Source organism: Palaemon carinicauda, chromosome 3 (genome assembly GCF_036898095.1).
Source record: "Palaemon carinicauda isolate YSFRI2023 chromosome 3, ASM3689809v2, whole genome shotgun sequence".
Lineage (NCBI taxonomy): Eukaryota > Metazoa > Arthropoda > Malacostraca > Decapoda > Palaemonidae > Palaemon > Palaemon carinicauda.
In genome coordinates, this window is record NC_090727.1 from 149,774,705 (window position 1) to 149,789,827 (window position 15,123).

General features: G+C 45.7%; 1 long non-coding RNA gene across 2 annotated transcripts in view; it reads right to left on the reverse strand.

The window, feature by feature from the left end:
- The window catches only part of LOC137638634 (uncharacterized), a 60,694-nt gene that overhangs the window by 10,370 nt on the left and 35,201 nt on the right, over positions 1 to 15,123 (reverse strand). For both annotated transcript variants that reach the window (XR_011044161.1, XR_011044160.1), the window contains exon 3: positions 8,737 to 8,888. This is a non-coding gene — a long non-coding RNA (uncharacterized lncRNA). The remainder of the gene's footprint in view (positions 1 to 8,736; positions 8,889 to 15,123) is intronic.

Consider the following 15,123-nt stretch of genomic DNA (forward strand, 5'->3'; position numbering starts at 1 on the left):
TAGCTGATGAATTTTAATATAAAAAAAAGAGGGATATGGAAACCCGCAAAATAGATCAACACGTAAATGACAGAGACAATTAGACATGAAACATAATCAAAAGGACACCCGAAGGGAAAGTCAACAGGTATGAATAATGTTAATACAGCTTGGTAAGCAAAATGCAGTAAAGCATACAATCATAGATATAAATAATTAACATAACAAGGAAGATCAGCTCGGGGGTTTCAAAAACAATTGAAATCAAAATAATTCGTGGAATCGATCAATTGAATAATAAATAATACATCATGGTAAACAAAACAGGTAGGAACAACAGGTAAGCCAGGCAGGAGGGAGGGAAAGAGGACAGAGCAAGACGACGTGATTAGGACTCAGTACCCTCGGGAGGAACTACATTCCCCGCAGCTACTGTGGCAAATCTAAGAGCTTCTAAAGTTTTTAGGTAGTGGCGCTTGAAAACTTTAGGGGACTTCCAACCCGTATATTTTGAGAGCTCATCAAATTTCATATGGTGGAAAAAATTAATTGAGGTAGCCACAGCTCGAATATCATGGACATGAGGGAATGATTCAGGATTAGCTTGTTTAATAAAATAAAGAATTTGTTGCCTGATTCCCTTAAGGGTAATAGTCTCCTCCGTGCTCTCTAATAAATAAGGGCCCTGCGGTTGTAGTGGAAGTTCTACTTAAGTAGGATTTCAGGGTGGTAACTGGACACAGGGACGGATCCCTAGGAAGTGGAACAATCTTCCAGGGGGACCACCTGTTCTGGGGATACTCATTTTTAGCCAGGAACACTTTGTTAGGGGAGAGAAGGACCTCACCTGAAGAGAGAAACTCTATATGACCTGGGTCATTAGATAAAGCTGACAATTCCGAGATTCTGGAGCCAGAGGCGAGGCTCAAAAGGAAAAGCGACTTTCTTAATAATGCCATATAGTTACAGGATTCATTTGGAGTGTCAGAGGCCAGCTTAAGAACATCGTTTAAAAACCAGGAAACTGCGCTAGGGCGAGTGGAAGGTTTTAGTCTGGCACAAGCTCTCGGAATGGATGAGAAATATGAATCCGTTAAATCAATGTCAAAACCAATATGGAAGATCTTTTTCAAGGCTGACTTAATTTTAGTAATGGTACTGGCTGCCAGACCTGATTCGAAGAGTCCGGAAGAATGTCACAGTTAGGTTCATTGTCATTTTCTCAACTTGGGAATCTTTCAAGAACTTAGCTAATTTCTTGACAGCTGAGTCATATTGTCGGAGAGTAGATTCCCTTTTGTCAGATTCTAGGAAAATGGTATTCGAAGGATCGATGCTCGCACCTCGTTGGGCTGCGAACTTCATGAAGTCCATAAAGTTAGGGCATTCAGAATCCTTGAGGAAACGAACACATTGCGAGTTTGTACTGTCTGTGTGAGCACCGGATTGGGAATCCGCCGGGGTCTGAGACCTAGCTCTAGCAACAAGGGGAACCAATTGCTCTTGGGCCAGTTGGGGACTACGAGAGCCTGAGGGTCCAGGTTGGGGGCTACGTAACAATCCAGTTTGTGATTGGATTCCGTCGCAAACAGATCCACCTGGAGACCCGGGACTTGAGATGGTATCCACTGGAAAGATCGATTGTCCAGTGACCATTCCGACTCTAGCGGAGTCGTCCGGGAAAGGGAGTCCGCTACCACATTCCGGACTCCTTCTAGATGGACTGCTGACAGGTGCCACTTGTGCATTGCCGCCATGGAGAAAATCTGCAACATGACGTGGTTTATTTGGGCTGATCTGGAGACTCCTCTGTTGAGGCAGTGAACTAAGACTGCACTGTCGAGAACCAGTCTGATATGGAGATTCCTGGTTGGATTGAGACGTTTTAAAGTGAGGAAGACTGCCATGGCCTCGAGGACGTTGATGTGCATGTATCGGAAGACTGATGACCATAACCCTTGGACTTTCTTGTGTTTGGAGTAACCTCCCCACCCTGTTAAGGAGGCATCTGTGTGGACGACGAGTCCTGGGACCGGATGTTGTAAGGGAACCGACTTGGAGAGATTCTTGACCTTCGTCCAAGGCTGTAGACTTTTCTTCAGGATTGGAGGAAGGCGGGCACGTCTGTCGCGGCGTTTTGCGGTTGCTCTGGATCTCCACACTCTGTTTATGTCCTTGAGTTTGGACCACAGGACGATGTCTGTCACGGAGGCGAACTGCAAGGAACCTAGGATCCTCTCTTGGTTCCTTCTGGAGGTCAACTTCTCCCTGAGAAATTGTCTCGTCTTCCTCGCAATCTCCTTCCTTTTGGCTTTGGGGAGGCACAGCGTATAGGAGCATAGGTCCCATTGTAGACCCAGCCATTGAAACTTGGTCTCCGGGACCAGGCGGGATTTTCCGAAGTTGACTTGGAATCCCAGTTGTTGAAGGAAGGTGAGGACTTTGGTCGTTGCTACACGGCAATTCTGGGCATTGTCTGACCAGATTAGCCAATCGTCTAGATAGGCCACTACCTGTATCCCCTGAGTGCGAAGCTCTTGAATGACTGCCTCTGCTAGCTTGGTGAAGATTCTGGGTGCCACGTTGAGCCCGAACGGCATCACTTTGAATGCACAGGCTTGTTTGCCTTGCTTGAAGCCCAGAAAAGGACGAAAATGCCTTGCTATTGGAACGTGATAGTAGGCATCGGTAAGATCGATGGAGGTGGTGACGGCCCCACAGGGAAGTAAGGTTCGCACCTGCGAGACGGTAAGCATACGGAATTTGTCGCAACGAATGAAGGAATTTAAACGAGACAGGTCCAGGATTACCCTTCGTTTGTCTGAGCCTTTCTTTGGCACGCTGAACAAGCGTCCTTGAAATCTTAAGCGACGTATGCTTTGGATCGCGTTCTTTTGTAGCAGATCTGTCATGAAGGAACATAGATTTTCTGTTGGCAGTTGGTAAAAGCTGTTCGGTGGAGGAGGTCCCTGTATCCAGCTCCACCCTAGGCCTTTGGAGATAATGCTGGAAGCCCAGTCGCTGAACTTCCAACGGTCTCGAAAAAGGTACAGTCTCCCTCCTACCTGCGTTGTCTCACTGGGTGGAGGATGATTTGCCTCCTCTGCTTCCACGGGAAGACTTGCCCCGGTGGTAATCCCTTCCGGTACCTTGGGCACAAAAGGCACCCCTGGCACCCCTGTGACGCTGGTAGCCACGGAAGGAGCTCTGAGCCTCATAAATGGGGTTAAAGGCGGGGGAGAGGGAAGTCGAGGTGATTTGAGACTGAGGAACCAGGATGTATTGCTCTTGCTGCTGGCCCTTTGATGTAGCAGGCTGGGGGCCTTGGGGAGCCGGTTGAACTGAGACCGGTTGAACCCTGAATTGGGAAGAGTGGAAAGGCCTCAATCTCTTCCTACCTCGGATTGGGGTACCAGTAGGCTCATATCTCCTCTTTGGAACGAGGCCTCATCTAACTTTGAGGCTTTGGTTGGCCCTAGCTGCCTCACTAAGGACCGAGTTAACCAAATCCTCAGGGAAAAGAGCCGGGCCCCAGACTGGAGCTTTGATGAGCCTATTAGGCTCGTGCCTAATGGTGGCTTCGGAGAGGACGTGTCGTCGACAACGGGTCCTGGCGCTTGCAAAATCATAGGCGTCAGCCATGAAGTTTTGCAGTAACGACTTAGTGAGGGCCTTAAGGAGGTCCTCCTCGTTGTAAGTAGCAACGGCCAATTCGGAAAGGGTGACCGAATTGAGAGACCTGCCGAATCTGCACCTAGAATCAAATTCCAATTTAAGAAGAGACTCTGGAAGTTTGGGAAGCCGTTCGCTGAACTGCGTCGAGGCACAGTCTGGGCTCAACTTACCTACTGAAAAGGTAGCTTGGGCATTCCGCCAACATTCACTGTCCCCCGGAAAGAGGAGGGAGGTTAAGTCGGTCTCCCTGAGTTGTGGTAAAGGCTTCTCGTCTTTGATAGCCTGGAAGACCGACTCCAGGATCTTGGTTGCACATGGTGTAGGGGTTTGGTCGTTGGCCACAAACATAGTGTACGAACTTTTGTGGGCCGTAAGCATGGTGTTCAAACAGTCCCACTCATGGAACAGCCGAACCAAGACAGACTGTGCCTGTTCCCTAGGAAAAATGAGTTTCCTTTGGAACCTTATCTAAACGGATCAGAGCTTCTTCTGTGAGGCGAGCGTAGCCGGGGAAGGGGAATTCAAGACCCGGCGGGTAGAATTCGTAGTCCGTAAGAGGCTGTGTACCGAAACCCTCGATTGACAACATACCCTCCGAAAAGGGGGCATGCAATGCTAACCTTTAAGGGTTATTCTTATTGAAAGGAGGAAGCTTGGAGGCGTCGGGAATGGGGTGCGGTTGTTGTGGTGGTGGTAGCCCCGAACTCAGGAGGCCTTGGACTAGGCTCTCCATAGAAGCTATCCTCTCATGTGATTGCCTCGTATGAGACGATAGCATCGACTCAAAACGAGCAAACAGTTTGTCAGAAAATTCCTCCATGTTGAATGATCCCGCCTGGGGGGGAACAGGTGCTGGAACGGAGACTACTTCTTGAGAGGTTGAGGGCACAGCAATTGGGTCTTGAGAGACTCTGGTGGAGGAGGATTTAGCCTCCGAGGGTGACGATCTCGAAGGGTTGTGGTCTTGGGAAGATTTGTGAGTTTTATATAAAGGCTTGTGATGAGCCTTCACTTTGGGGGAAACAGGTCGGGAGCTGAGATCAGTCCCGGTTGTCCCTGGAAAACCTCGAAAAGAAGATTGGTCGGAAGTAGAAGAGAAAGCCGGGCTAGGGAGAGGAATCCCAGCCCGGGAACCACCTGACTCACCTACGTCCCTACCTGCGTCGGGATCATCCAGAGCCATGGGTTCCACATCAAGGTCGAGGGAAGCGGCGTCCTCAGTTAGGGTGGCGCCCGTCTCCCCTTGGTGCGGGGCCAGAAGAAGAGATGCAATGCTCTCGATGACTGAGTCCGCCAGCGCTTTGGGGACCTCAGCCGATGTTTCAGCATTGGGGTAGAGGAGGGAACACCATTCCTCAGAAAGGATATAAGGCCATCTGGCCTTCACGTTGCGGGCGAACCCGCCAATCCAGATCTTGAGGGTAGCTCGGGCTGTGTCCTTTTCAAGCTGGGTGCTCTGAAAGAGAACAGACTATTAGTGAGGGAGAAAAGTGCCAAAGAAAAAACTAAGAAGCCCAAGGACTTCGTAGGCACATATAAGGCATGCAGGAAGTCCAGAGGACCGTGGCCTTAAAGTAATAAAATATTAAAAGAGGACATAAAATGTAACTCCCCACAAGTCTGTATTACAGTAAATGCACTCACCGAGTCAGATGTTAGAGTGGAAGCCAATTTGTAGCAGACAGGACAGTTGTCCGGATGCCAAACAGCTAGGTCATCCACTTGAAGAGAGCAGTGAGCGTGCGAACGACACACATTATGGCCGCAGGGTTGGTGGAGAACAGCGGCAAATGCCGTCATCGCACAGCGGACAGTCTGTAAGATAAAAGATACACGAGTATCTTAAAGGAAAGCAAATAGGGGCCGGAGGTCCCAGTGCTTAAATATTATAAAAGTTAAGAACATGGAGATAAAGTTGAATATATACAGTATAGCTATAAATATCCTGAATGGGAGCAAATGAAGGGCACGGGGCCTGAATGCTGTAACTCTCTATATATACATCCAATCCATGATAAAACTATTCATATAAATGCCTTAAATATATTGAATGAAGGCAAATAGGGGACCCCGGGGGTTCAGGGGGTTATACGTCATATATCAAATAAATGATAAAAACTATTCATATATAAATGCCTTAATAATTGAATGAAGGCAAAGAGGGGACCCCCCGGGGCCCCGGTGTTTAAAAAATCAAATAACAGCTTTACTTGATTGTAAAATTGTTAAATTAAATTAATAAATTAAATTAAGTCAGACCGTAGTCATGATCATATCATGGAAGGCAAGGTCGAGAACTAGGATCGTATATAATAGATAAACGTGACTAAAATATAAAGGGAATCCAAGTAATAATGCATAACGTTGGCTCCGGAGCTCAACTAAAAACTCGACCGAATGGTAATGAATAAAAGCTACTCCCGGGGATCCCGTAATGAAAGTCTTTAAACATATATATATATATATGTATATGAGGTGCGTGACAGAGGGGGGAAAGGGATCTTAAAAGGGTCCGTGAAATACGGGACCAAGAGGGAGAAGCCCGTACACAACTTAATAAATAAATAAATAACATAGCAAGGTACCACGGAACGAGCCGAAAACTTCCCGCTGATCATCGGCCAAACGAGCGACGGAAAGAAAACTACTACGACCGGGTAGAGTAGTGGGGAAAAGTAATGTACATTAATGCATAATAATAGAATGCCTCACAGAACAACGGGAACCGCTCGTGCAAAGCGGATGGCCCCGGGAGGAGTACATAGCGCTATAAGATAACGGCGGGAGGAGGCTAGGAGTAGGTTGGCTCCGAGACAATATCAGGTACTGTATACCAACCTGCCAGACCCACGAGTGATATGATCTTGTGGAAAGATTAAAACACTATAAAAAACATAACACATGGTAAATAAGAGAGGAAGGCATGCTGGATGATAATAATAATAAAATTAGCTATAAATCAATCGTAAAACAAACGAGGGCGCGAACAAGAGACAGGAGAAAACAAGCCTGACGGCGCTAGCAGTAGGCAGGACTACCAACAGAACACAGGGTCAGTGAAGTGCTAACAAAATGAAAACTAAATTGTAATAACTGACTCATGTAAGCCCCTCGAACTAATGCAAGCATACGAATGACGTTAAAATGATAAGCGAGTCCGTGGCGTGCGAACGTAAATAAGCCAAGATATGATATGTGGAAAAGAACGCCGATGGCGATCAAGCATGCCAACCTCCAAAAATACGCACATGAATATGAAATAACTGTTATCATAAAACAGGACAAAATAAAATGATACGGTGTGTGAACCGTGGCAATCCATAAAGTTCATAACGAGAAACAATCAGTATGGAGGACTTATTGAAAATCGTTAAGAACGAACGAGAGAGAGAGAGGAAGGAGCCGCCCGAGAGAGACCCAGCAAGGTCGTGAATAATAAGCTGAATAATATAAACAAAAAAGGGCAAGGCCCCCTCCAAAATTCAAAACTCATGGATCTGGTACTTAACTTAGATGTAGTGACAGTGGAGTCGGACATCTTGAGGTAAATCCAGAGAAAAACCAGCGAAATACACACACCAGACAAAATACGGTTATCAAACTGCGTGCTAATAAAGGAGTGACGTCACTGGCGTGGGTTGGCTAGTAGTAGTACGATGTTGAACGGCACCTCGCTGTTCGGGGATTTTGACAGGAGATATCTTAATGGTGCGAGGCCTCTGGTTGTGATTTATCACGCCCCAGTATTATATCGACACCTTATACAGGTGAGCGAGCTGGGTTCAACCTGGCATTCCCATGCAATTTTTTCTCTGGTAATATATAGCAGTTATATACCTTAGAAATGGTGCTTAAGGAGCATTTCACTGGGCGGCACGGGTCGGAGCCCAGAAATACCGCTAGGCAATCTATTCTATAAAAAAAATAAACAACAAAAAAGAGGAATGCCCGGAAAAGGCAGCTGGTCAAGCTAAATTTTAGGGCATTCCACAAAGTTTTAATTTCTATCATTACAAGCTAAGCTATAACCCTAGTTGCAAAAGCAAGACCCTATAAGCCCAAGTGCTCCAACGGAAAAATAGCCCAGTGAGGAAAGGAAACATGGAAGTAAATAAACTATAAGAGAAGTAGTAAATAATCAAAATAAATATACTAAGAAGAGTAACATTACATTAGATCTTTCATATTAAACTAAAAAAACTTGAGAGAATCTTCTACCCTTACCAAGAGGAAAGTAGCCACTGAACAATTACAGGGCAGTAGTTAACCCCCTTGGGTGAAGAAGAATTTTTTGGTAATCTTAAGTGTTGTCAGGTGTATGAGGACAGAGGAGAATCTGTAAAGAATAGGCTAGACTATTCGGTGTATGTGTAGGGAAAGAGAAAGAACCATAACCAAAGAGTAGGATCCAATGTAGTAATGTCTGGCCAGTCAAAGGACCCCATAAGTCTCTAGGGGTAGTATCTCAACTGGCAGCTGGTGCCCTGGCCAACCTACTACACCAATGTCCATAATGACCAATACCTAGTCTAACCTAACACCATCAATTTAGGGTAAAAACAAATGGACTATCCTTGTGCTTGGATACAAAACATAATAATGAATAATAACGTTATATCTCGCACTGCTGTGTAAGGAAAACTAATTTTAAGCCAATTAATTACAAGTTTTATAACGTTAACAATCCTTAGTCTCCATTCATGTTGATGAAAATTATTCAAAAAACAAAAGACCCCCCCCCAAAAAAATTAAATAAATCCTTAATTAAATATAAAATGCTAAAGAAAAACAAATTTAAATGAATAAAATCAGCCCTCTCAACAATTAAAAGTTTCATACAGATCAAATTAAATAACTCAATAACTAGATGGGTAATGCTAATGCCAGTTTGAATATTCCATATTATAGTTTGTTTTAGAATAAAATTATGCAACAAACAACTTTAAATATTATGATATCAATCAGTAATTCAAAAAATCTCAAAAGGTAATGAAACTATGCTTGAGATAGGCATAAATATACAGTACTAGTCATTCCAACTTCACTAATACTAACCACGTACAATAGACTCTCAAACCTCACCTTGATTTGTCGTCCAAGTCAGCCAACAAAGGAGCGTCACTGCTATTCTTTAGGAAGAATCTTGTAAGTTAATCAACCAAGAAGCCTGAAGTCCCGCCACCAAGAGATTTTAGGTTCCCATATAAGATGGGTGACTGCTACAGTATATGAATCTGTAATTTACAGATATTGACTCAAAACATTTCCTTTAAACTAAAATAACAAACTTCTCTTTTTTGTCCAATGCAAAACATTCAGCAGGAAAACAAATGCAGGATGTACAATGAGTTCAATAGTAAAGGGAACTCACCCTGGTAAAAAGACGAGACTCTCTCAACATGACAATTTAGTATCTAGTGTAAAGTTAGAATATGTGACAATCTAACTTTGGAATGCTGAAAAATTTTAACAAAATATTGAGTCAAATGTAATTGGACCAAAATTTAAAAGGCAATATCCTAATAGAATACTGAACTCCCTAATAACAGTAATAACATATAAAATACATTTTCATACAATTACAGTGCTTGCTCCAAAACACATAAAAGGGATTTTGACGAAGGAAAAATCTATTAATATAATACTCAATTTTGGAGCATGGATCTCCAAAACGCCTGACATCATCACAAAAAAAAAGCAACACATCCGAACGTTCACGGGTGCTAACAAGGAATGATGGGAGAAGGATAGGTAGTGGGGGGGGGGGGGGCGGCAGTAGCAGTAGTGAACGACACCTCGTAGTAACGGGGGATTCTGAGGAGGAAGAAGTCTAATTGGAAAGGGATCTCTGGTAGTGGTATCACTCGCCCCAGTTTTATTACCGACACCCTTTAGGGGTGAGCGAGCTGGATATATTCCTAGCATTCCATGCAACTTTTTTCTCTGGTATATTTAGCAGTATTTATACCTTTGAAATGGTGCTATAAGGAGCATTTCACAGAGCGACACAAGTTGAGCCCAGAAATATGATTTTGATACTGGTATAAAGCTAAAAAACAAAGTACTGTACTAACTATGCTTGCTGCTTTTGCCAAGATCTTCCAATAAAAATAGGAAAAACGGTAAAAGAAAAAAAAAAGAAAAAAAATTCATTAACTATATTTCAGGTAATAAAAAATTTCCTTATACAGTACTCTCCCAACAAATAAAAAGCTAATCTGCAAAATTTACGATAAAATATATTTTCCTAAAACCTAAATTATATCAATCAGAATTTATCCAACCTAATCTTGGTTACCTCGAAGTAAAATAAAAAAAATGTTATTTTCATTAGTAAAATAAATTTTTGAATATACTTACCCGATAATCATGTAGCTGTCAACTCCGTTGCCCGACAGAATTCTACGGGAGGGATACGCCAGCTATCACTATACTAGAGGGGGGTGTACTCACCAGCGCCACCTGTGGCCAGGTACTGCAGTACTTCTTGTTGACACCAGCGCCACCTGTGGCCAGGTACTGCAGTACTTCTTGTTGACACCACCTCAATTTTTCCTCGGTCCACTGGTTCTCTATGGGGAGGAAGGGTGGGTCAATTCAATCATGATTATCGGGTAAGTATATTCAAAAATTTATTTTACTAATGAAAATAACATTTTCCAATATTAAACTTACCCGATAATCATGTAGCCGATTCACACCCAGGGGGGTGGGTGAAAACCAGTGTACATGACTAAAGGATAGCTAAGTATCCCGTATTTCATATAATCAGTTATTCAGAATAACAATGAAATAATAAGTACCTGGTAAGGAAGTCGACTTGAACCGTTACTCTGCCTTTAATAAGTTCGTCTTCCTTACTGAGCGCAGCGTTCCTCTTAGGAGGCTGAATCAACTCTAAGGTGCTAAAGTATACAGGGCTGCAACCCATACTAAAGGACCTCTACACAACCTCTAACCCAGGCGCTTCTCAAGAATGAATTGACCACCCGCCAAATCAAAATAGGATGCGGAAGGCTTCTTAGCCTACCGCAACAACCCAAAAAACAACAATAAAAGCATTCAAGAGAAAGGTTAAAAAAAGGTTATGGGATTAAGGGAATGTAGTGGCTGAGCCCTCACCTACTACTGCACTCGCTGCTACGAATGGTCCCAGGGTGTAGCAGTTCTCGTAAAGAGACTGGACATCTTTAAGATAAAATGATGCAAACACTGACTTGCTCCTCCAATAAGTTGCATCCATAATGCTCTGCAGAGAACGGTTCTTATTAAAGGCCATCGAAGTGGCTACGGCTCTCACTTCGTGGGTCCTTACCTTCAGCAAAGCAAGGTCTTCATCCTTCATGTGAGAATGGGCTTCTCTAATCAGAAGCCTTATATAATACGAAACTCCGTTTTTGGACATGGGCATCGAAGGTTTCTTGATTGCACACCATAAGGCTTCTGACTGTCCTCGTATAGGTTTTGACCTATTAAGATAATATTTCAGAGCTCTGACAGGGCAAAGAACTCTTTCTAGCTCGTTACCCACCATGTTGGAAAGGCTAGGAATTTCAAACGATCTAGGCCAAGGACGTGAAGGACGTTCATTCTTAGCTAAAAATCCGAGCTGTAAAGAACATGTTGCAGATTCGGATGTGAACCCAATGTTCTTGCTGAAGGCGTGAACCTCACTAACTCTCTTAGCTGTTGCAAGGCAGACGAGGAAAAGAGTCTTGAGGGTAAGGTCCTTGAAGGAAGCTGACTGGAGAGGTTCGAACCTAGGAGACATAAGGAACCTTAAGACTACGTCTAGATTCCAGCCTGGAGTGGATAAACGACGTTCTTTAGAAGTCTCGAAAGATTTAAGGATGTCTTGAAGGTCCTTGTTGGAAGAAAGGTCCAAACCTCTGTGGCGGAGAACTGAAGCCAACATACTTCTGTACCCTTTAATCGTAGGAGCCGAAAGGGATCTCTCATTCCTTAGATGTAATAGGAAGTCAGCTATTTGGGTTACAGAGGTATTGGTAGAGGAAACTGCATTGGCTCTACACCAGCTTCGGAAGACTTCCCACTTAGATTGGTAGACTCTACGAGTGGATACCCTCCTTGCTCTGGCAATCGCTCTGGCTGCCTCCTTCGAAAAGCCTCTAGCTCTAGCGAATCTTTCGACAGTCTGAAGGCAGTCAGACGAAGAGCGTGGAGGTTTGGGTGTACCTTGTCTACGTGAGGTTGACGTAGAAGGTCCACTCTTAGAGGGAGAGTCCTGGGAACGTCGACCAGCCATTGTAGTACCTCTGTGAACCATTCTCTTGCAGGCCAAAGGGGAGCAACCAGCGTCAGCCGTGTCCCTTCGTGCGAGACGAACTTCTGAATGACTCTGTTGATGATCTTGAACGGTGGGAATGCGTAAAGGTCGAGATGGGACCAATTCAGCAGAAAAGCATCCACATGAACTGCTGCTGGGTCTGGAACTGGGGAACAGTACAACGGAAGCCTCTTGGTCATGGAGGTGGCAAACAGATCTATCGTAGGTTGACCCCACAAGGTCCAAAGTCTGTTGCACACGCTCTTGTGAAGGGTCCATTCCGTGGGGATGACTTGATCTTTTCTGCTTAGGCGATCTGCTGAGACGTTCATGTTGCCCTGAATGAACCTCGTTACTAGAGTGAGGTTTAGACTTCTTGACCAAATGAGGAGGTCCCTTGCTATCTCGTACAGGTTCCTCGAATGGGTCCCTCCCTGCTTGGAGATGTAAGCCAAGGCTGTGGTGTTGTCGGAGTTCACCTCCACCACCTTGCCTAGCAGGAGGGACTTGAAGTTCATAAGGGCCATATGAACTGGCAGCAGCTCCTTGCAGTTGATGTGGAGCGTTTCCTGTTCCCTGTTCCATGTTCCCGAGCATTCCTGTCCGTTCAAGGTCGCGCCCCAGCCCGAGTCTGATGCATCCGAGAAGAGATGAAGATTGGGGGTCTGAATCGCTAACGATAGGCCCTCCTTGAGAAGGAGGTTGGTCTTCCACCACAAGAGAGTGGTCTTCATCTCTTTGGTGACAGGAATAGAGACTGCTTCTAGCGTCAAATCCTTGTCCCAATGAGCTGCTAGATGGAATTGGAGAGGGCGGAGGTGGAGTCTCCCTAACTCGACGAACAGGGCTAACGATGACAGGGTCCCTGTTAGACTCATCCACTGTCTCACCGAGCAACTGTTCCTCTTCAGCATGCTCAGGATGCATTCTAGGGCTTGGCTTATCCTTGGGGCCGATGGAAAAGCCCGAAAATCCTGACTCCGAATCTCCATTCCCAGGTAAACTATGGATTGGGAGGGAATGAGCTGGGACTTTTCTAAGTTGACTAATAGACCCAGTTCCTTGATCAAGTCCAAAGTCCAGTTGAGACTCTCCAGACAGCGACGACTCGTGGAGGCTCTCAACAGCCAGTCGTCTAAATAAAGGGAGGCTCTGATGTCCGATAAGTGGAGGAATTTTGCAATATTCCTCATCAGATGCGTAAACACCATAGGAGCTGTGCTTAGGCCAAAACACAGGGCTTGGAATTGGTACACAACCTTTCCAAAAACGAATCTCAGGAAAGGTTGGGAGTCTGGATGAATAGGAACGTGAAAGTAAGCGTCTTTCAGATCCAACGAGACCATCCAGTCCTCCTGCCTGACCGCTGCTAGGACCGACTTCGTCGTCTCCATAGTGAACGTCTGCTTGGTGACATAAGCATTGAGCGCGCTGACGTCCAGCACCGGTCTCCAACCTCCTGTCTTCTTGGCCACCAGAAAGAGACGGTTGTAGAAGCCCGGGGATTGATGGTCCCGGACTGTAACCACTGCCTTCTTCTGTAACAGGAGCGACACCTCCTGGTGCAACGCTAGCCTCTTGTCCTTTTCCTTGTAGTTGGGAGAGAGGTTGATGGGAGAAGTGGTCAGAGGGGGTTTGCGGCAGAATGGTATCCTGTAACCCTCCCTTAGCCACCTGACAGACTGGGCGTCTGCACCTCTCCTTTCCCAAGCTTGCCAGAAGGTCTTGAGTCTGGCTCCTACTGCTGTCTGGAGAGGAGGAGAGTCAGTGTTTGCCTTTTGAAGTCTTGGGACCTTTCCTAGACCTTCTCCTGGAAGAGTCTGGACGGGAGCTTCCTCGGCTGGGGGCTCTGCCACGAAAGGGCGGAATAAACCTTGTAGCAGGAGTATCAGCCACTGGGGTGCGGTAAGTCCTGGGAACTGAGGGAGCAACCTTAGTCTTACGAGCTGAAGAGGCCACAAGATCATGAGTGTCCTTCTGAATCAGGGCCGCAGACAAATCCTTGATAAGCTCTTCGGGGAACAAGAACTTAGAAAGCGGAGCAAAAAGGAGTTGAGACCTTTGACAAGGTGTGATGCTGGAAGAAAGAAAAGTGCAAAGTTGCTCCCTTTTCTTAAGAACTCCTGAAACAAACATTGAAGCAAGCTCACCGGACCCATCCCGAATTGCTTTATCCATGCAGGACATTATAAGCATGGCTGAGTCCTTGTCCGCAGGGGAGGTCTTCTTGCTCAGGGCCCCCAGGCACCAGTCGAGAAAATTGAAAATCTCAAAGGCACGAAATACACCCTTTAAGAAGTGGTCTAAGTCGGAAAAGGTCCAGCAGACCTTAGAGCGCCTCATCGCTGATCTACGAGGAGAGTCGACCAAACTTGAGAAATCAGCCTGGGCAGAGGCAGGGACTCCCAAGCCTGGTTCCTCTCCTGTGGCATACCATACGCCCGCCTTAGAAGTGAGCTTAGTAGGTGGGAACATAAAGGAAGTCTTCCCTAGTTGCTGTTTGGACTGCAACCAATCCCCTAATATTCTTAAAGCTCTCTTAGAGGATCTAGCAAAGACGAGCTTAGTATAGGCTGACTTAACCGGTTGCATGCCCAGCGAAAACTCAGATGGAGGAGAGCGGGGGGTAGCAGAAACAAAATGGTCCGGGTATACCTCTCTGAAAAGAGCCAGGACCTTACGAAAGTCAATGGGTAGAGGAGAAGACTTGGGTTCCTCCACGTCCGAAGAGGGATCTAGGTGCGCAGCTTCCTCCTCAGAAACCTCATCACCAGAGTGTAGCGAAGTGAGAGGTAAAGTAACAGCGGTATGCTGAACAGCAGAATCTGAACAAGCAGGTGCATAAACACTTGTGGTTTCATCCTCAAGTCTCTGTTGCTGAGTTAAAACCTGAGGTTCAGGCTGCAAAGACTGGTCAAGAAGAGTGGAGGAAGGTAGGCGCATGGGTTGAGGTGGCCGACTCCTAGCATGAGCTTCCTGTCTCAAGAGTTGCGCTTGCTGCAAGGGTTGCGGATGCGCAGTAGCAGGTTCCTGAGGAACGAGTTGAGGTTCCTGAGGTGTGAGCTGCGAGAGTTGAGGTAGCGGCTGCGCAGAACGCAGTTCCTGTCTCGCGAGTTGAGGTTCCTGAGGTGCTAGCCTTAAGAGTTGAGGCTCTCGCCTTGAGGAGAGTTGAGGTCGCTGCA